The sequence below is a fragment of the Schistocerca piceifrons genome, chromosome 8 (assembly GCF_021461385.2).
Source record: "Schistocerca piceifrons isolate TAMUIC-IGC-003096 chromosome 8, iqSchPice1.1, whole genome shotgun sequence".
Classification (NCBI taxonomy): Eukaryota; Metazoa; Arthropoda; class Insecta; order Orthoptera; family Acrididae; genus Schistocerca; species Schistocerca piceifrons.
Window position 1 is genome coordinate 259,215,033 of NC_060145.1, and position 21,407 is coordinate 259,236,439.

At 44.6% G+C, this 21,407-nt stretch overlaps 1 non-coding gene across 1 annotated transcript; it reads left to right on the forward strand.

Annotated features, from left to right (window-relative positions):
• Positions 1-18,937: 18,937 nt before the first annotated feature.
• Positions 18,938-19,011, forward strand: Trnat-ugu. Its single transcript has one exon. It is a non-coding gene; the product is annotated as a tRNA-Thr (tRNA).
• Positions 19,012-21,407: the final 2,396 nt, after the last annotated feature.

Consider the following 21,407-nt stretch of genomic DNA (forward strand, 5'->3'; position numbering starts at 1 on the left):
GTCCGTCATCTTTAATGCCCTCGTCGTAGACCGTTTAACCTATTGCTCAATCCCGCCTTTTCCTTCCACGGCAATTCCGATGATGCACCCCCCCCCCCCCCCCCCCCGCTGTTCTTAATATACACAGAGTAATCGTAAATTCGAATTACTTGTAGAGGGGAGTGAATAGATAATATTTTGAATTGGAATCCATGTCTGGAAACGTACCATTTCCGTGATACAGCCATTTGAAAACACGTGGGTAACGCGACCACTTCTACAAGTAATTGATTAAGCGTCGTCACCCAGTACCTCACTACTTTTACAATTCCACTCATAAATAGCCAAAGAAATTTCTCGTGTATTCGTTGACGGGTTCTCTTCATGTAGTACGGCCGTTTTCAATTCGGGTGTAAGGCGTCTCCTTGGAGCACCACAATCATACCTGCTGACGGTGAAGGTACTCTTTCTCGAAGCCGTTGCGTAATTGTGGCGAAAATGGTATGCGTTGGAGCTGCACGATATGCAGAACAAATCTTCATAAAGGTGACGAGCACTCTTTCATTACCGTGAGCTTCGCCGTTGAGATTAATCAGGCGACGAGCAGCTGTTCCGTTTTCATGAGCTTCGCCATTCAAAAGGACCATATGGGTGTATTCTGCAAACGTGTACTCAGCCACTAACACTCACAGACAAGTGAATGAGTCTCGAACCAAGTCAGAGAGGAAGGGCAGACGTCAAATGACATCAGACGATCCGATGTAACCGTCCCCCGTCGTGACTACCGTTTTGCATATCTACCTAGCAAATATGTTGTCAGATGGCTGTAGCACGGAAACGGTACGTTTCTGAACATGGATTCCTATTCAAAGACACTGAAGAGCCAAAGAAACTGGCACACCTGCCTAATATCGTGTAGGGCCCCCGTGGGCACGCAGAAGCACCGCAACACGACGTGGCATCGAGTAATGTCTGACGTAGTGTTGGAGGGAATTGACACCATGAATCCTGCAGGGCTGTCCATAAATCCGTAAGAGTACGAGCGGATGGAGATCTCTTCTGAACAGCACGTTGCAAGGAATCCCAGTATGCTCAATAATGTTCATGTTTGGGGAGCTTGGTGACCAGCGGAAGTGTTTAAACTCAGAAGAGTGTTTCAGGAGCCACTCTATGGAAATTCTGGACGTGTGGGGTGTCGCATTGCCCTCCTGGAATCGCCCGAGTCCGTCGGAATGCACAATGGACGTGAATGGATGCAGGTCATCAGACAGGATGGTTACGTACGTGTCACCTGTCAAAATCGTATCTAGACGCATCAGGGCTCCCATATCACTCCAACTGCACACACCCCACACCATTACAGAGCCTCCACCAGCTTGAACTGTCCGCTGCTGACATGCAGGGTCCATGGATTCATGAGATTGTCTCCATACCCGTACATTCCCATCCGCTCGATACAATTTGAAACGAGGCAAAATGTTTTCAGTCATTAATAGCCCAATATCGGTGTCGTGCAGTCATCAAGGGTACACGAGTAGGCCTTCGGCTCCGAAAGTCCATATCGATCACATTTCGTTGATTGGTTCGCATGCTGACACTTGCTGATGACCCAGCATTGAAATCTGCAGCAACTTGCTGAAGCGTTGCACTTGTGTCACATTGAATGATTCTCTTCAATCGTCGTCCCGTTCTTGCAGGATCTTCCGGCCGCAGCGATGTGGAGATCTGATGTTTCACCGAATTTCTGATATTCACGGGTCACTCGTGAAATGGTCGTACGGGAAAATCCCCATTTCACCGCTACATCTGAGATGCTGTGCCCATCGCTCGTGCGCCGACTATGACACCATGTTCAAACTCACTTAAGTCTTGATTAGCTGCCGTTGTAGCATCAGTAGCCGATCCAACAACTGCATCAGACACTTGTTGTCTTATGTGGATGTTGTCGTCCGCAACACCGTATTCTGCCTGTTTACATGTCTCTGTATTTGAATACGCATGCCTATACCAGTTTCTTCGGCGTTTCAGTGTATTATGTTCTCACTCCTCTCTACGAGTCCTAGAAGTTTTAAACGGGTGTTTCTGAACCCCCTAAATAAACTGTTTAGGAGACAGTCTGAGCAACCATCAAAGCCTGCCTGAAGGTGATTGTGTTGGAAAGTCATCTGAAGATCAAAACTAATCAAAAAATGAATTAGGCAAGATATATTCAGAGTACGAAAAGTGGCATTTGACTCTGAACAATAAAAGTTGTAAGGTCCACCACATCAGTACTAAAAATTTCCGTTCGATTTCGGTTGTACGAGAAGTAACACAGATTTAAAGGTTATTGTTTCAAATAAATGCCTAGGGATTACAATTACAAACAACTTAACCACCACATAGAAAAACGTATTGGGAAGGCGAACTGAAGACTACGTTTTATTGGAAGAGCACTTGAAAGATGCAACTAATCAGCCAGAGAGACTGCCTACGTTACGCTTGTTCGTCCCCTTCAGGAATAACGCTGCCCAGTAATGCTGCGCAGCATGGGATCTTTACCAGATAGGAGTGACGGAGGAAATAAAAAAAAAGAAAAAACTTTTGTATCATCAGGAAATAGGAGAGACATTTGATTTGGTCCATAATGAATATAAGATCAGGGTTGTGAAAATCGGCGTTAAAATGTCGGTCAACCGCTTGTTTACAGTGAAACTCTGGAATTGACTCGGTTCGAAGATCAATCCTTTATCTTCGGCATTAGTGCCCAAAAAAAACTTTAGGTGTGGCCACCATAAAACATAAAAAGGAGCAATAAAAATAAAATAGGTTGGCTACTACCCTTGAAGCTATGCCTTCTTATGATGTACATCCACATCACCGTCAACTAATGACATAGATTACAATGGAACGGCGTCTGTTGTCCATAGGTATTGGCAAAGTTACAATAACAGCTCTTTGTGTGCACAGCCTCTTGTATCTTCCTGAAAGTCATATCCTGCAGACGAACACAGAAGTAAGGCGAGTAACCTCTTCATGAATGTAAACGTGAAATCAAAGCGATACCGAAGAAATAAAGACGATGTATGACTGATAGCCCAGAAATTAAAATTCCGTCATGAACAGAAAGCTAAAAACGTACAGCAAAGACGCTAAATAATTGTAGAAATTAGAAAAGATCTGAAAAAGTTATCCGTGTCATCTGTAAGTCGTTCATTTAGCATATTACAATTCCCCAAGCTTTGTATGGTAATCTCCAGTTGTTATAGTAGATCCAGTTTCTTGCCTTCATCTTGCATATGCAAAATTTCGATATCTTCATCAATACGCAACATGGGCTGCCCAGCTTCTTGAATATGCATGGCTACGGCTGACTGCGAATTTGTGAAGCCGAAAATCGTCCCTGTGTTCTTTGCATTTTAACTCAAAGGACCTACCAGTTTGGCCTACGTAATTCCCATGGCAGGTGTCACACTGAGTTTTGTAGACACCAATTCTCCCACATGTGTCGACTTCATGTTGCAAATTCTTCGTAACGTTGAATCTCAGCGTATTGCTGATCTTAAATACGGCATCGACATTAAAAGATCTGAAAATATCAGCCACATTCTCGGAAAAATTACTGAAGTATGGGATTGTTACACTATTGGTATCTCGCCCCCCCCCCCCCCCCCCCGGATATTCTCCTTGACCGTTCGCTCTGGTTAACTGCTTTACAATATTTAGCTCGGTGGTTCTGTCTTGTTTACTCATCGGAACCCGAAATACTCTGTCTATTGGACATTGAAACGCAGAAAGGTTTGTGCTATGAGGGTCAGTCAAATGATAATCGAACACCGACCACAAAGGGATTATGGAATGGTTCCATTCAAAAGTAATCACAACACACGTTAAGACATTTATTCCAGTGGGAGACGAGACGGTCAGTTCATGGACGGAATCATCATGTTGCGCGATAACGTCTACCGCTACACTGCGACCCAGACGAAGGGTATGCTTCAGCGATTTGGCTTGAAACACTGCAGTATCCTCCGTACAGCCCGGATGTTTCACCGTGTGATTGTCACATCTTTGGCATCCTGGAGAAAGACATGCGTGGACGTTAGGTTTCAGTCGGACGAGAAAGTGCAAGAGTGGGTGAGGTTGGGGATCTGTCAGCGCCCAGCGCCCGACTGTGGAGTAGAAGCAGTTGTTTAGCAGGTATTCTGAGATTTTACATTGATTCCACATAATTCGTAACACAAAGCTGTATTTGTTGTTTTATTATACTACCGACCTCAGTTACAAACCATCATCTGGTACCTGTTTCGTCGGAACTGGAATATCAGTCACAAATACCACAAAAATAAATATAAATTACATCTACATCTACATGGATACTCTGCAAATCACATTCAAGTGCCTGGCAGAGGGTTCATGGAACCACCTTCACAATTCTCTATTATTCCAATCTCGTATAGCGAGGGAAAAGAATGAACACCTATATCTTTCCGTACGAGCCCTGATTTCCCTTTTTTGTCGTGGTGATCGTTCCTCCCTATCTAGGTCGGTGTCAACAAAATATTTTCGCATTCGGAGGAGAAAGTTGGTGATTGAAATTTCGTGCGAAGATTCCGTCGCAACGAAAAACCCCTTTCTTTTAATGATTTCCAGCCCAAATCCTGTATCATTTCTGTGACACTCTTTCCCATATTTCGCGATAATACAAAAGTGCTGCCTTTCTTTGAACTGTTTCGATGTACTCCGTCAGTCCTATCTGGTAAGGATCCCACACCGCGCTGCAGTATTCTACAAGAGGACGAACAAGCGTAGTGTAGGTAATCTCCTTAGTAGGTCTGTTACATTTTCTAAGTGTCCTGCCAATAAAACGCAGTCTTTGGTTAGCATTCCCCCACAACATTTTCTGTGTGTTCTTTCCAATTTAAGTTGTTCGTAATTGTAATACCTAAGTATTTAGTTGAATTTACGGCTTTTAGATTAGACTGATTTATCGTGTAACCGAAGTTCAACGAGTTCCTTTTAGCACTCATGTGGATGACCTCACACTTTTCGTTATTTAGGGTACACTGTAGTGCTCACGAAACTCTAACAAATACACCTTAAATTCTTCATTTGTGTGACCATAGTGTCCATAGTTGCTTTATAATACATGAGGGTATTTTTGATCCGTCGTTGCAACTACAAAAATGCGTGATTTTTTTCACCAGACGCGTTTCGCTTTATTGAAGTAAAGCATCATCATTGGTCTGTAATTAACTTCTCGACTCTTACACACTATATAAATACACAGAAACATACTTAAATAGAATAATTGTAGGTCAAAGACAAAGTAGTGGAAAGGTTATGTTGGCAACACTACAAAACACAAACATCAGCACATACTTGAAGTACGCAAACAAAAAGAATATAGTGGTGTGCATAAAAGTATGTTGTGAGAAATGATAGTGCTGCAGAACATCTAAAAAGTAGACGAAAATTATCGGTGTCTAACACAGAAAAACAACGATGTGCTAGCAGACAGTATTTCCTGATGTAAGCGAGAAAGCAGTCGAAAAATCGCAAACCAACGTATTCTTAACGAACTGTTTTTCGATCTAAAAAGCAAATCAAAATGTAAATAAACTTAATTACAGACCACTTTACCTCAATAAAGCGAATCGCGTCTGGTAAAAAAATCACGTATTTTTGTAGTTGCAACGACGGATCAAAAATATCCTCATGAAGTACACCCTAACGTGACATATTATGAAAATGGAAACATGGGAAGACGCCTGTTGACACATTTATTTACAAATATACGTTAGTCAGTTTCAGATTGAAAAATAACATACCTGAGTATTAGAAAACGACAAGACGAACTGCACACTTATAGGTGGGGTATAAAAAAAGTCAACTGCGTAGTAATGTGTGCAAACCACACGGAATACAAATGCGGGGATCGTTACTAGCAAGAAATATCATCCAGGCTACAGTACAGTTTCACCATAGCGATGGATAAGTCAAAATTTAGTCAAATGGAAAGTTACAGTATATATCTCTTCTTCTTTTTTGCTGTGTATGTAAAATATTGTACAAGAACGAAGTCTTTTATATAAACAATCAGTGCTCAAATATCAACACAATTAAGAGCTGCATCCAGAGCAGATAAATGTAACTCACAATTAGAACAATAAATTAACTTGCCAGCGCATTCTTATTCTATACCAACGTAATAAAGCAACCGACAAAAAGTCCGCTTAAGAAAAGTGATACTATGTAATTCATGAAGAAAAATAAGTTACTGTTACCAGCTTAGGTGAGTCCATCATCACAGATCATTTTGTCATAATTGCGAGGGATGTGAAACAACAATAAAAACGTTAGTAAAGTACATATATCGTATGGCCATATTAGTTGAGTACAAAATAAATAGCAATTGATATGACAAGGTTAAATAAAATTAACAAAGTGGAATGAAAGGAGAGCATTATCATAACCTAAAACTTAGGTCAATCTGTTGAAAATAATCCATAGTCAAATACTATAAAAATAATAAAAACATCATTGTATAATAGCAATTAAGAATTACAAATTGCTGATAATTACTTACTGACAAATGCAATAATAAAATAAAAATGTGAAGATAGCACAGTATCTGTCAAAGAAACGTTGACTCTTATGGAATCGAAATTAGGGCCGTCCTGCCCTCTTTTGCGATGCATTACGAAGTGTCATCATTATTATTATTATTATCATTATTATTTATTCGTTTCGCCCTCTAAGGAGCACGCGGAACCATTAATTAGCTTTCTTGTTCTTCTTCTCTTCCCAAAATTTCCTCATACTTTCACTTTAGGCCTCTCTTCTTTCTTGTGTCCGTGCGTTTTTCAATTTCAGATTCTTTTCCGTCGAGTTTTTGGTTGTGAACTTATGGGAGTTGATTTTCTGTCTGTACGCAGTCCGTGTGGTTTCTAGTGGGTCAATACTGAGTTCCGTGAGGTCATTTTGGGTTTCTGTTAGCCAGCGTGCCCTGGTTTGGCAAGTTCCTTTGATGATAAGGAAGATTTTCTTGGTCATTCTAAAGGCGTCCATTCTTGCTAAATGTCCGTAGAATTTCAATACGAAATGTCATTGTTTTAGTAGAAAATTCTTACAATTGTACGAGGGGCGTTCAATAAGTAATGCAACACTTTTTTTTCGAAAACAGGTTGGTTTTATTCAGGATTCCCATACACCGTATCATTCGCAATGTCTATGACTACAAAACCTTATTTTTCTACATAATCTCAGTTCAATGCGACGCCCTTACGCCATCTTACTAGGAGGGTATGTATGCCCGCGTGGTACCACTCTATTGGTCAACCTTGGAGCCAATGTCTTGCTGCATGAATGACCTCCCCATCATCCACGTACTGCCTCACGCGGAGTGCATACTTCACAGGAGCAAGCAGATGGAGGTCCGAAGGAGCGAGATCCGGTCTGTAGGGTGGGCGAGGAAGAAAAACACAATGAGATTTTGAGATTTTGTGAGCTCTTCACTGGTGTGCAGGCTTGTGAGTGGCATTGCGTTGCGGTGGAGAAGTTCGTTTGCATTTTTGTGGCGACAAACAAGCTAAAGTAGTTTCTTCAATGTCCTGAGGGGGTAGCACAATAGCATGAGTTGATCGTTGCACCAGGAGGGAAGACATCAAACAGAAGAACCCCTTCAAAGAAGACCATCACCATGACTTTCGGCTGAGGATGCGTCCTTGAACTTTTTCTTCGGAGGAGAGATGGTGTGGCACCATTTCATGGATTACCGTTTTATTTCAGGTTCGAAGTGGTGAATCCATGTTTCTTCGCCTGTGACGGTGTTCGACAAAAAACTGTCACGATCAGCCTCGTGATGTGCAAGCAGTTCCGTTCAGATGGTCCTTCGTTGCCCTTTACGGTCTTCTGTTGGGGAGGGGGGGGGGGGCGCAAGGAAACCAGGGGACACAGCTTGGAGTACCCCCACTACTGGACAAGTGTATTAGCACTACCAACAGCGACGTCCATTTGTGCAGTTGTGAAAGGTCTATGTTGGATTACTTTCATGTTAATTTCTTAAAACTGTTGTCTTTTACGGCATACATTCCACTTCTAAATTTACTGTGGTATTCCTGACTATCTGGGAGGAGACTGAGCAGTGGAACGTGTTATCTTTACACATAAACAAGAACGATCTGTCGCACTACTACACTTTAAAACACAGTTTATATGTAACTCATATCACACAGTCTCATACGCAACCTACATCCGCTTTCTTTTATATACCGTATGTGATAAGATACTGTCATGCCCCTTCCCTTCTGTGTGAAAGGCTGAATGAGCAAATGTGTTTCTAGTTGCATGCTCGATGGTAGCAGACAAGCCTGTCTGCTAGAGAACAGTAGGACCAACGTCGGAACAGGTAGCTACGCTTTCTAAATACAAAGAGGTTTATATTCTTGGTATGGCCCTGTCTGTCCCTTGTCATGTTGGTATAGGAAGCTGCCTCTCTGGTCACTTCCGTTTGTATCTGTGAAGCACCCTTGGTAGGGGCCCAGGCCAGTCGGTCCGCGGCAAGCGTCTGAAGTGGTAAGATCTTCGGCTAAGCGCGTCTCTGCTAAAAGTCCGTAGGACAATGGATTTCTTAAGTTCAGCCTAACTGAAAATTTAATCACATTTATTTCAGGTTTAGATCTAAAATATGTTATCTTAAATTGCAAGGTAGTGTAATTCGAGTGTGAAGTTCAGAGTATCTTCCGGTAGTAGCTTTGTCACTAGTTTGTGAGTAAAGTGGAACCATGTGTTGATGATCCGTAACTCTAACTAAGATCATCAATCTTAAATGCGAATGTGCACGAGATTATAACGTCTCGTCTTGACAATATTTTTCAATATAGCAACTTTTCTTTATGTTCAACCCACGTGGGGTGTACTTTGTGAGACTAGTACCACGTGCTTATACAATTGTTTGACCCATCAGGTTAATAGTAAGACGATAGCAACCAGTTCGAGGTTTTTCTTTTGTAAATTGCGTTTCGATTTAATTTATTTTAATTATCAAAATTATTGTGGAGTTACACTCTTTGTGTAAACCAAGTTGACCACGTGAAGCATGTGGTGTAATCATCAAAGTAGACCTCAGCTATTCTTTTCGGGAAGATTTCACAGAGAGTTAGTATGAATTTAGTATACCAGTGTGTGGTAATTTCATGACGGACAGGATTGCGCTACGAACGTAACTTCTTTGGGTGAAAATTGAATCGGTTGGTTGTGGTTAATTTCCTCTTGGGAATGTTTCAACGTTCTTCGTGTGTTATTTTATGAATGCAGTGTTGTATGCAGTCTCCCAATCTTGGCTCCATATTTGATGTGTTCCGTATGATTACAAACTCACATTTTCACAATCCTAAATAAGGCACCAGTTTAGTTATGAATCAAGTTTAATATGCCGAAATTTTAACGGAGCAATGATCAATGTTAAAATAAATGTCCAAATTAAACTGATTTATTTCTTTTTATTTAAATTCTCTTATATATATATATATATATAATCACCGGTTGTCGTAAGATGACTATTAAAAGGTTATAATTAATGTTGGTCTGGTTGGGAATTTGGTAAGCTAGAGTGGGTACCTGGTGAAACAGTTGCTCAGTAATGCAAGGTTAACTTCCCCAGATAGCTCACGGCTTTTAACCCGCTTTTATTGTCTTGAATATCAGCACCGCTTTCAGAACAAACTTGATGCATCAACATTACACAGTGAGGTGTTTGATTGTGGTTGTCGATCATCTCGAATGAGTGTGTCCGCACGTTCCAACATCCCAGGAGTCACTGCTGTGTGCGGCTTTCCGGCACGCGGGAGATAGGACAGTTTTGCGCGACCTTGTTGCGATGATGACAGACGCCACATCCGACGACTCACTGTGCTTTTGTTTACTACGTAGACATCGGAACCATTACTTACCGAGCGCCCCTCGTACATTCGAAAGTATTTTCCACATTTTGTTATTAAAACAGTTACTATTCGTAACGACGGGGTAGGAGGGCCATAATTCATCCCTTACATTTTTGAGTTCGTATTCACAATAATGCGCAAGTAGCCAAGACGTTATGTGTATGGATAGTCCCGCAGAGGGAAGCTGTCTGTAGCACGCTTTGATCGGCCCTCGGTTTCCAGGTGCCGTATCGACAGCCAGGAGGAAGCTACGTGTTTCCGACGGACGATTTTACCAGATCAGCAAGCTGCAGTTGGGGCTGCGGCAAGAAAAAGAGAAGGATGCGGTTCCTGTAGCAGCCACGGGTCGGGAAGACAAAGCGGAGTGGCCGACGAGAAAGAAGTAGAGTAGGGGGTAGGGGCGAGGGGTAGGAGGTAAGCAGCCGGGACGAGACGGGTGGCCGGGCCAGACCGATATTTACGCAATATCCGCGTCCGTCCGCGCGTAATGGAAGGAAAACATTCGAGGCGCGCGGCCGGCGGCACGCAAATACGGCGCCGCGCATCTTCTGCCAGGAGAGCGTCTAGTGTCGCGTCAAGCTGGTAGCTGCCTGCGGGGCGACCCGCACAGGTGCTGCCGTCTGGTTAGGAAGAGGTACACTACTGGCCATTAAAATTGCTACACCAAGAAGAAATGCAGATGATAAACGGGTATTCATTGGACAAATACAGGGTGTTTCAAAAATGACCGGTATATTTGAAACGGCAATAAAAACTAAACGAGCAGCGATAGAAATACACCGTTTGTTGCAATATGCTTGGGACAACAGTACATTTTCAGGCGGACAAACTTTCGAAATTACAGTAGTTACAATTTTCAACAACAGATGGCGCTGCAAGTGATGTGAAGGATATAGAAGACAACGCAGTCTGTGGGTGCGCCATTCTGTACGTCGTCTTTCTGCTGTAAGCGTGTGCTGTTCACAACGTGCAAGTGTGCTGTAGACAACATGGTTTATTCCTTAGAACAGAGGATTTTTCTGGTGTTGGAATTCCACCGCCTAGAACACAGTGTTGTTGCAACAAGACGAAGTTTTCAACGGAGGTTTAATGTAACCAAAGGACCGAAAAGCGATACAATAAAGGATCTGTTAGAAAAATTTCAACGGACTGGGAACGTGACGGATGAACGTGCTGGAAAGGTAGGGCGACCGCGTACGGCTACCACAGAGGGCAACGCGCAGCTAGTGCAGCAGGTGATCCAACAGCGGCCTCGGGTTTCCGTTCGCCGAGTTGCAGCTGCGGTCTAAATGACGCCAACGTCCACGTATCGTCTCATGCGCCAGAGTTTACACCTCTATCCATACAAAATTCAAACGCGGCAACCCCTCAGCGCCGCTACCATTGCTGCACGAGAGACATTCGCTAACGATATAGTGCACAGGATTGATGACGGCGATATGCATGTGGGCAGCATTTGGTTTACTGACGAAGCTTATTTTTACCTGGATGGCTTCGTCAATAAACAGAACTGGCGCATATGGGGAACCGAAAAGCCCCATGTTGCAGTCCCATCGTCCCTGCATCCTCAAAAAGTACTGGTCTGGGCCGCCATTTCTTCCAAAGGAATCATTGGCCCATTTTTCAGATCCGAAACGATTACTGCATCACGCTATCTGGACATTCTTCGTGAATTTGTGGCGGAACAAACTGCCTTAGACGACACTGCGAACACCTTGTGGTTTATGCAAGATGGTGCCCGGCCACATCGCACGGCCGACGTCTTTAATTTCCTGAATGAATATTTCGATGATCGTGTGATTGCTTTGGGCTATCCGAAACATACAGGAGGCGGCGTGGATTGGCCTCCCTATTCGCCAGACATGAACCCCTGTGACTTCTTTCTGTGGGGACACTTGAAAGACCAGGTGTACCGCCAGAATCCAGAAACAATTGAACAGCCGAAGCAGTACATCTCATCTGCATGTGAAGCCATTCCGCCAGACACGTTGTCAAAGGTTTCGGGTAATTTCATCCAGAGACTACGCCATATTATTGCTACGCATGGTGGATATGTGGAAAATATCGTACTATAGAGTTTCCCAGACCGCAGCGCCATCTGTTGTTGAAAATTGTAACTACTGTAATTTCGAAAGTTTGTCTGCCTGAAAATATACTGTAGTCTCAAGCATATAGCAACAAACGGTGTATTTCTATCGCTGCTCGTTTAGTTTTTATTGCCGTTTCAAATAAACCGGTCATTTTTGAAACACCCCGTATATTATACTAGAACTGACGTGATTACATTTTCACGCAATTTGGGAGCATAGATCCTGAGAAATCAGTACCCAGAACAACCACCTCTGGCCGTAATAACGACCTTGATACGCTTGGGCATTGAGTCAAACAGAGCTTGGATGGCTTGTACAGGTACAGCTGCCCATGCAGCTTCAACACGATACCACAGTTCATCAAGAGTAGTGACTGGCGTATTGTGACAATCCAGTAGCTCGGCCACCATTGAATAGCCGTTTTCAATTGGTGAGAGATCTGAAGAATGAGCTGGCCAAGGCAGCAGTCGAACATTTTCTGTATCCAGAAAGGCCCGTACATTACCTGCTAAATGCGGTCTTGCATTATCCTGCTGAAATGTAGGGTTTTGCAGGGATCGAAGGAAGGGTAGAGCCACGGGTCGTAACACATCTGAAATATAACGTCCACTTTTTAAAGTGCCGTCAATGCGAACAAGAGGTGACCGAGACGTGTAACCAATGGAACCCCATACCATCACGCCGGGTGATACGCCAGTACACGCTTCCAATGTGCGTTCACCGCGATGTCGCCAAACACGAATGCGACCATCATGATGCTGTAAACAGAACCTGTATTCATCCGAAAAAATGACGTTTTGCCATTCGTGCACACAGGTTAGTCGTTGAGTACACCATTGCAGGCGCTCCTGTCTGTGATGCAGCGTCAAGGGTAACCGCAGCCATGGTCTCCGAGCTGATAGTCCATGCTGCTGCAAACGTCGTCGAACTGTTCGTGCAGATGGTTGTTGTTTTGCAAACGTGTCCATGTGTTGACTCAGGGATCGAGACGTGGCTGCACGATCCGTTATAGCGATGCGGATAAGATGCCTGTCATCTCGACTACTAGTGACAGGCGGCCGTTGGGATCCAGCACGGCGTTCCGTGTTACCATCCTGAACCCACCGATTCCATATTCTGCTAACAGTCATTGGATCTCGACCAATGCGAGCAGCAATGTCGCGGTACGGTAAACCGCGATCGCGATAGGCGACCCGACCTTTATCAAAGTCGGAAACGTGATGGTACGCATTTCTCCTCCTTACACGAGGCATCACAATAACGTTTCACCAGGCAACGCCGGTCAACTACTGTTTGTGTATGAGAAATCGGTTGGAAACTTTCCTCATGTCAGCACGTTGTAGGTGTCGCCACCGTCGTCAACCTTGTGTAAATGCTGTGAAAAGCTAATCATTTGCATATCACAGCATCTTCTTCCTGTCGGTTAAAGTTTGAGTCTTTAGCACGTCATCATCTTGGTGTAGCAATTTTAATGGCTAGTAGTGTATTTGGCGTAGGGTGTGTAGCGCCTCTACGTTGTCAGTACACAACTGGGTATTAAAATTGCAGCACCGTAGTGGAGGTCGTGGAACAAACATGGAACTGGCATGAAGTGTACGACATTAAGTGATTAGCATTTCAGCAGATTGGCACAAAGTAGGGAGCAGTAGCTACACTGTGTATACAATGAAAGATAAATTGCGTAGGCACCCGCGGCCAGAGTCAATTGACACATAAGTTTTTTGAGTATGATACCGCATCATAATGCAAAAAAAACTATACTAGAGAAACCAACGTTGTCACATTGCTTTCGTCGTCGTGTGGTGCGCTATTAGTTTCACAACACAGCCATCTTTGCTTCGCGGACACTGTAATTTCCAAAGCAGTCATTTCACCTCTGATGTGTCGAGGCTGATGGTAGTGCCGTATCTTTGGGGCCTACGTGACGTCTGCCTTGGAGCAAGTCAACGTAAGACAGTATATTGCCCGTGCTTTCCTGGCCTACTACGGTCCACAAGGTGTTTGAGGATTGCCTTGGTCAGTAATTTTTCCGAATCTCTCTGTCATCGAAAACATCCGGTCATGGAATGCCGAGAGATCGACAATCCACCGTTTGCCAGCCACTACAATTTACAAGAAGTTTACATACACTATGTGATCAAAAGTATGCGGACACCCCCAGAAACATACGTTTTTCATATATGTGCATTGTGCTGCAGCCTACTGCCAAGTACTCCACATCAGTGACCTCAGTAGTCATTAGACATCGTGAGAGAGCAGAATGGGGCGCTCCGTGGAACTCACGGACTTCGAACGTGGTCAGGTGATTAGGTGTCACTTATTTCATACATCTGTACGCGAGATTAACACACCCCTAAAAATGCCTAGGTCCACTGTTTCCGATATGATAGTGAAGTGGAAACGTGAAGGGACACGTAGAGCACAAAAGTGTGCAGGCCGACCTCGTCTGTTGACTGACAGAGACCGCCGACAGTTGAGGAGGATCTTAATGAGTAATAGCCAGACATCTATCCAGACCATCACACTGGAATTCCAAACTGCATCAGGATCCACTGCAAGTACTATGATAGTTAGGCGGGAGGTGAGAAAACTTGGATTTCATGGTTGAGACCCTGCTCGTAAACCACACATCGCGCCGATAAATGCCAAACGACGCCTCGCTTGGTGTAAGGAGCGTAAACATTGGACGATTGAACAGTGGAAAAACGTTGTGTGGAGTGACGAATCACGGTACACAATGTGGCGATACGATGGCGGTGTGTGGGTATGACGAATGCCCGGTGAACGTCATCTGTCAGCGTGTCTAGTGCCAACAGTAAAATTCGGAGGCGGTGGTGTTATGTTAAAATTCGGAGGCGGTGGTGTTATGTTGTGGTCGTGTTTTTTCATGGAGGTAGCTTGTAACGCTTGTTGTTTTGCGTGGCACTATCACAGCACAAGCCTACATTGATGTTTTAAGCACTTTCTTGTTTCCCACTGTTGAAGAGCAATTCGGGATGGCGATTACATCTTTCAACACGATCGAGCACTTGTTTATAATGCACGACTTGTGGCGAAGTGCTTACACGACAATAACATCCGTGTAATGGACTGGGCTGCACAGAATCCTGACCTGAATCCTATAGAACACCTTTATGATGTTTTAGAAAGCTGATTTCGTGCCAGGCCTCACCGGCCGACATTGATACCTCTCCTCAGTGCAGCACTCCGTGAAGAATGGGCTGCCATTTCCTAAGATACATTCCAGCACCTGATTAAACGTATGCCTGCGAGAGTGGAAGCTGTCATCAAGGCTAAGGGTGAGCCACCACCAAATTGAATTCCACCATTACCGATGGAGGGCGCCAAGAACTTGTAAGTCATTTTCAGCCAGGTGTCTAGATACTTTCGATCACATAGTGTACCTTTCACAAGCTCAGTTCATCTCAATTTGCAACCGGGCTAGACCTAATACTGCTATATCGCCAACAAAGTTAAAAATGTATTCTTTCATCTACACTACCTGACGAAAGAAGTGAAGCACTCAGAATACATGGCCGACTATCGCGCGGAGTGGCCGTGTGGTTTGAGGCCCCTCCCGCCGTAGGTTCGAGTTCTCACGCAGGCATGGGCGTGTGTATGTTGTTCTTAGCATAAGTTAGTTTAAGTAGTATGTAAGTCGATGACCTTAGCAGTTTTGTCCTTTAGGAATTAACACACATTTGAACATTTTTGACTATCAGTTTAACTCCTTACGCATACAAAACATGGGCGGATACGTAAACGATTAGAGTTGCAATTATCTGAGAGAATTGGATCGACCATCAGAATGCATTGCTGTTGTTCGTTTTTAGTGTTCTTACCAGGCGTCGTAGGGTTTACAGGATGTTCAGAAACGTCTGTTACGAATTTGCCGGACTTGTAGAAGGGAGTGAGGATATACTATTTTCAGTAGGAATTCATGTCTGGAAACGTTCCGTTTCCGTTTTACGACGGTTTCAATTCACTGCAGTAATCACTGCACTAACATCACATACCGTCTCAACCCGTGGAGTTACATTTCCTTTCCTCCATTGCTTCTGGGTGCTTGTTTTGCCAGGCAGTGTATAATGAATAAACATAATAAGTAAAATTTCGTCGTTTACTATCATACTTCATGTTTGTTTTTATGAGAAGCAGTCTGTTTGTTTCTACGATGTTGTGTCATAACCATTTCGTATTTTTCGCTGGAATACAAGCACTCTCAGAGTGTTTCGCGTTGGGCATTGCGTGTAGCGCTATCAGTTCTCCTGTTGCCTGCTCGGTTGGCGAATGCTGACTGGGAATATTGATTCTTGACAAGCCTCTGCAAGCTCTCCAGTTTCCACCGTCAATGTCATTTCGCGATACATACAGGGCGACTAAGCTGCCACTGCCGATGGCTTTTATGCAACTGCCGGCCGGTGTGGCCGAGCGGTTTTAGGCGCTTCAGTCTGGAACCGCGCGACCGTTACGGTCGCAGGTTCGAACCCTGCCTCGGGCATGGATATGTGTGATGTCCTTAGGTTAGTTCGGTTTAAGTAGTTCTAAGTTCTAGGGGACTGATGACCTTACAAGTTAAGTCCCATAGTGCTCAGAGCCATTTGAACCATTTTTTTATGCAACTCACAAACGCCTTCAAATACCACATACCAGATTTTCATATTCTCTCTCTCGCTGTGCGGAAACTATTATTCCTACAGAAGACATGAACAAGACCTTTTTGCAGAAAATCTAACGTAGTTAAGTTTTATACTAGCTTGCCGCAGTGGCACCACCGTTTCGCGTCAGATCACCGAAGTTAAGCGCTGGTGTGTGACCATCGGGTATGCCGAGCGCTGTTGGGAAGCGGGATTCACTCAGCCCTTGTGAGACAAACTAAGGAGTTATTTGACTGATAAGTAGCGGCCCTGGCCTCGTAAACTAGCATACGGCCGGGAGAGCCGCGTGCTGGCCACGCGCCCCTCCGATCTGCATCCAATGACGCCTGTGTTCTGAGGTCGACACGGCTGCCGGTCGGTACCGTTTGGTCTTCATGGCCTGTTCGGACGGAGTTTAGTTTTAAATTTTACGCTGGGAAACATTTTCGCTGGAGGCCATAGTTTCCGAATTATTCAGGAAAAATGTACACAGTGTCTTTTTCTTGAATAACTCGAAAATCCGAGTGCAAAATTTAACCACTTTAAGTTTCCCACAAAATATTCCTGTTCACTTTTTCTGTAGGACTAATAGTATGCACTTTGCGAGTGAGAGAATATGAAAATCCTGTATGAGGTTGCTGAAGATATTGCAGGTTGAATCGGTAGGGGCAGCTAAAATCGCCCTGTATAAGGTAATAAGCTGTATATTGTGTGACTCTTCTTGCAAAATAATCTTCTGGAATTTTACTGCTTTCAGAAACGCAGTATTTCATTAGTGCACTGCCAGTTGTACATGTCTTTCAGGCGTTATCATGTGCCGCAAACCTGAGCATACTCTGTTTTGTGGTGCAGAAAGACACTCGCCCCGTTTACAGGTACACTTGCTGGGAGACAATTACGGGAAGATTTTATCTAGGTTTGAGTGCAGACAACAGTGCACCCAACCGAAGGACGAATAAACTTACGACGACGGTACATGTATGCGTAAGTACTTGTGAACTACCGAGTAGGTAATGTGGAAGTCTCGCTTGACGCGTATTATCTCTCATTATGCTCGAGATCTCTAAAAAACGCTAGTGCAGTTCTGTTTTAGTTACCAACTAAGCGAATTGAAGACCTTTCCTTGGCAGCAGCACCGTTGTGTTTCCTCGAGTACCAGGGAAGAGAGCTAAGTTCGGCATAGACTCCAGTATTGTTATAAGTGAAGCCTTGTCACACGCTACACGCTTCACTGAATAAATTGTGCTTGTACAACAAGAACATAAACATGTACAATGCAGCTTATGTTTTCTGCTGTCCACACTTTACTGGCAATATCCAGTGATACTGTCTCCCTCTGTTGTGTCAGTCTGTTTATCGTCTGCAGTTTCAGGTCGCCGACGGCAATGACGGCTCCCTGTAGAAATCCATGCTAACTGATTTTGCTCTGAAACAGCCATTTCGTAAAGGATAAAATAAAATAATTTTTTCCCTTTCCTCGTTAATCAAACGTCTTTGCTCCAGTAGTCGCCACCTACCTTTTCAAACTGACATACAGTTTTTTTCTAGCCTTCCATGCCACAGCAGTGAAAGCATCGGGCACTATTTTGCCAGTTCTGAAACGGAGAGCTTGACATGTTATGACTACTCTCGGCAACATTACAAAAATGGTTCAAATGGCTCTGAGCACTATGGGACTTAACTTCTGAGGTCATCAGTCCCCTAGAACTTAGAACTACTTAAACCGAACTAATCTAAGGACATCACACAGCCGGCCGCGGTGGTCTCGCGGTTCTAGGCGCTCAGTCCGGAACCGCGCGACTGCTACGGTCGCAGGTTCGAATCCTGCCTCGTGCATGGATGTGTGTGATGTCCGTAGGTTAGTTAGGTTTAAGTAGTTCTAAGTTCTAGGGGACTGATGACCACAGATGTTAAGTCCCATAGTGCTCAGAGCCTACTGTGCTGGCAACTACATACGTAATGTTCCGAATAGATACTTCGACCACCCACTCACTACTAGCGCCCACTAAGGTGACGTTTCCCGTAAGAGTTCGGGCAACCTGTGCGCATTCGTGCAGACGAAGGTCAATGGCCGAGTAGCCGTTTAACTGTATATGAAGATAGTGTACCCGGCCATTGACCTTCGTCTGTGCGAATGCGCACAGGTTGCCCGAACCCATGGGGATCGTCATCTTAGTGGGCGCGAGTAATGAGTGGATAGGCAAAGTATCTATTAGGAACATTACGTATGTAGATTGTGGACAATTGGGAATGTATCACGAGAAGCGTGCAAGGGGTACGTCCCTGCAGTCGCGCTATTCAACTTTGTTCCTCGCTGGCTCAGATGGATAGAGCGTCTGCCATGTAAGCAGGAGATCCCGGGTTCGAGTCCCGGTCGGGGCACACATTTTGAGCTGTCCCCATCGAGGTATGTCAACAACACCTGTCGGCAGCTGAGGATTTCAATTAATTATCATTTATTCTAGAGAAGCTGCACGATCATCACTGGTATCTGTTCTTTCGAGAACAGTTACTATCTTCATACATTCAGGATTCTGAGTTGTACTGAAGTTGTGATATAAAGTGTCTGGTTCTAGTTTTTAAAGGTAAAGATCAAACACAGAAACGAAGATCGTGTTATGCAGCCTGCCGTGGCTGCTCGCAATCTTCAGCCAGGCGGACGGCAAAGTGAAATTCGAGGTAGTTCAAATGGCTCTAAGCACCATGGGACTTAACATCTGAGGTCATCAGTCCCCTAGACTGAGAACTACTTAAATCTAACTAGTCTAAGGACATCACACATCCATGTCCGTGGCAGGATTCGAACGTGCGACCGTAGCAGCAGCGCGGTTCCGGACTGAAGCGCCTAGAACCGCTCGGCCACAGCGGCCGGCGAAATTCGAGGTGGCAAAAGTTACGGGACAGCGATATGCACATAAACATATGGCGATAATATCGCGTACACCAGGTATAAAAGGGCATCGCATTGGCGGAGCTATCATTTGCCCTCAGGTGATCAACGTGAAAAAGTTTCTGGCGTGATTATGGTCACAAGACGGAAATTAACAGACCTTGAACGCGGAATGGTAGTTGGAGCCAGGTCCATGCGACATTGCGTTTCGGAAATCGTTGAGGTATTCAATATTCCGAGATTCACAGTGTCAAGAGTGTGCCGAGAATGCCAAATTTCAGGCATTACCTCTAACCAAGGACAACCCAGTGGCCGACGGCCTTCACTGAACGAACGGGAGCAGAGGCCGTTGCGTAGTGTTGTCGGTGCTAACAGACAAGCAATACTACGTGAAATAACCACAGAAATCAAAGTCGGTCATACGACGAACGTATCCGTTAGGACAGTGCGGCGAAATTTTGCGTTGATATTCTATGACAGCAGAGGACCGGCGCGAGGGCCTTTGCTAACAGCACATCACCTGCTGCACGTCTCCTGCGCTCGAGATCGTATCGGTTGGACACTAGTTGACTAGAAAACCGCGTCCTGATCAGATGAGATTTCATTTGGTAAGAGCTGGTGGTAGGGTTCGAGTGTGGCGGAGACGCCAAGGAGCCATTGGACCCAGGTTGTCAACAAGCCACTGGGCAAGCTGGTGATGGGCTGTGTTTGCATGGAATGGACTGGATCCTGTGGTCCAGCTGAACCGATCATTGACTGTGAATGCTTATGGTCAGCTACTTGGAGACCATTTGCAGCCGTTCGTGGACGTAATGTTCCCAAACAAGGATGGAATTTTTGTGGACGACATTGGGCCACGTCACCGGGCCACAATTGTTCTCGATTGTTTTGAAGAACATTCTGGACAGTTCGAGCGAATGATTTGCCTATCAATCGAACATCTATCGGACATAATCGGGAAGTCAGTTCGTCCAGAAAATCCTGCACCGGCAACACTTTCGCACTTAAGGACGGCTACAGAGGCAGTATGGCTCACAATATATCTGCAGGAGATTTTCAACGACTTGTTGGGGCCGGCCGCGGTTGTCTAGCGGTTCTAGGCGCTCAGTCCGGAGCCGCGCGACTGCTACGGTCGCAGGTTCGAATCCTGCCTCGGGCATGGATGTGTGTGATGTCCTTAGGTTAGTTAGGTTTAAGTAGTTCTAGGGGACTGATGACCATAGATGTTGTCCCATAGTGCTCAGAGCCATTTGAACCATTTTTTTTTTTTTACTTGTTGGGTACATGCCACGTCGAGTTGCTGCACTACAGGCAAAAGGAGGTCCTACACGATATTAGGAGGTATTCCATGACTTTTGTCGGCTCAATATACGTATACAGGTAATTTGTGTCTATATATGGAAAGTGCACACCAGTCTTTCAGTCTTCAATTGAAGGTATGTGTAGGTGATTTGTACACCAACGAAGAAAAGGAAGAGCTGCTACGCATCTGTGTGAATGTAAGTTTACATTTTCGTTGTGTTCCCACTCTTCTACTGTTAACTCCAGCAAGTGGCCGACTTACAATACCACGGGTTTGTGCACTGTGTATTAGTAATGGAGAGTAATAATCAGTTCCGTCAATAAAATTCTTCTGGGTTTAGGGCCGCATTATCAAAATGGTTCAAAAGGCTCTGAGCACTATGGGACTCAACTGCTGAGGTCATTAGTCCCCTAGAACTTAGAACTAGTTAAACCTAACTAACCTAAGGACATCACAAACATCCATGCCCGAGGCAGGATTCGAACCTGCGACCGTAGCGGTCTTGCGGTTCCAGACTGCAGCGCCTTTAACCGCACGGCCACTTCGGCCGGCCGGCCGCATTATCAGCTATAAAATTCCGACGTT